General features: G+C 63.7%; 1 non-coding gene across 1 annotated transcript; it reads left to right on the plus strand.

Annotated features, from left to right (window-relative positions):
• The first annotated feature begins 558 nt into the window (after window positions 1–558).
• On the plus strand, window positions 559–665 carry LOC147685295 (U6 spliceosomal RNA). Its single transcript, XR_015300828.1, has one exon. It is a non-coding gene; the product is annotated as a U6 spliceosomal RNA (small nuclear RNA).
• Window positions 666–1495: the final 830 nt, after the last annotated feature.

Genomic DNA, 1495 nt, shown 5'->3' on the forward strand with positions numbered 1-1495 from the left:
TCCTCCTTCGGGGGTCGTGTGCCTGGTCCCGGTACTTCCCTCTGGTTCATTCAGGGGGGGGGGCGTCCTTTGGCAGGGGCGTTTGGGGGTCATTGGGATCTCCTGCAGTCGCGCAACTCCTCGTGCTTCGGGGGTTGCTGGCAGTCCTCCTGGCCTGCCGTCTTTTGCACCGGTGCTTCAGGGTCCCCATGTCTTGGTCGGGTCGGTCGACCGGGTGGTGTAGGTGTCGCCGGTCCTGTCCCTTCGGGCTGTCTTTCCCCCGGGGTCCGACTAGGTGGGGGCGGATCGACTGAGTCGGATCTAGCCTTCGTTGCCTGGTCTCGCCCTGACCCCGGTGGTGTTTCAGCGCCTGGGGCCTCGACTCGGTCTGCCTCCGGTGGCTCTGTTCACGGAGGGGGACTCGGCCCTCCTGCCCAGGTTCTACTCTCTCCTCCCTGGTCCTTGTGGTTGCCCTGTCTTTCGCTTGACCTTTTCGGTCTGCTGTACGCGTTTCCCCCGTGCCCTCTGATGTCACGGGTCCTCTGCTGGATTCGCTTGGGCAGGGCCGGGTGCTCCTGGGTGCTCGCTTCGGCAGCGCATGGACTAATATTGGAATGTTACAGAGAAGTTTAGCTTGGCCCCTGCGCATGGTTGACACGCAAATTCGGGATGCGTTCCTGTTTTTGGTTCCCGGCGGGGTCCGCCGCCCCTGGTACCCTCTCCTTTTGCGAGCTGGCGGTTCGGGCCTACTGGCCGATCCCGGATCTTCCCGTTCTGTGGTTGGGTCCCCCGCTCCTGGAGTCGGTGTTGAGCCGGCTCTTTCTGCTGGCCTGACTCCATCTGTAGGCCTGATTCTTGAGCGGATGTCGCTGCTTGCTCGGGGTTGTTCTTCTGGGGTCGCGTTGGTGCGGTCGGCTTGGTGCTGGCCCCGCCTCCGTGGACCCCTTGCGGGTCTTGGATTTCCTGGCTGAGGGGTTTTCCTTGGGCCCGGTGGGCTGCCTTGCGGGCCTTCCGCAGTCCGGTGTTCGACGGGCTGGTTTCCCTGGTGGCTCGCTTGGCTCCGGAGTTGGTGTTCTCCGTCGCCCTCGGACGCTCTGCCTGTCTCCCCCTTGGGTTCTCTCTCTCGTTCTACGAGCTCCTCAGGGTCCGCCCTTTGAGCCCCGGGCCACGGCGGCTTTGCGGTTCCTCACCTTTTAGGTGGTTTTTTCCTGGTGGCAGTGGTGTCTGCGGGGCGGATGGGCATGCGGTGGTCGTGCCTCCGCTCCCCTCCCTTCTTGCGGGTTTTGCCGGACAGGTTGTTCCTCCGGCATGTCCCCCGTTTCCTTCCCGGGGTTCCTTCCCTGGTGTCCCGGGCTCGGGTGGTGTCTTTACCGCCTTTCCCGGCCGACATGGTTCCTTTCTTGTCCGGGCTGGTTGTCCGGCGTGCTGTTTTGGCTTCTCTTGACCGCACGTCTTCCCTTTCCCGGGGGGGGGATGGCCTGTTTGTGTCTTTTGGTCCGGTTCGTTCGGGCCACTA

This window comes from Lissotriton vulgaris, chromosome 10, assembly GCF_964263255.1.
Source record: "Lissotriton vulgaris chromosome 10, aLisVul1.2, whole genome shotgun sequence".
Taxonomy (NCBI): domain Eukaryota; kingdom Metazoa; phylum Chordata; class Amphibia; order Caudata; family Salamandridae; genus Lissotriton; species Lissotriton vulgaris.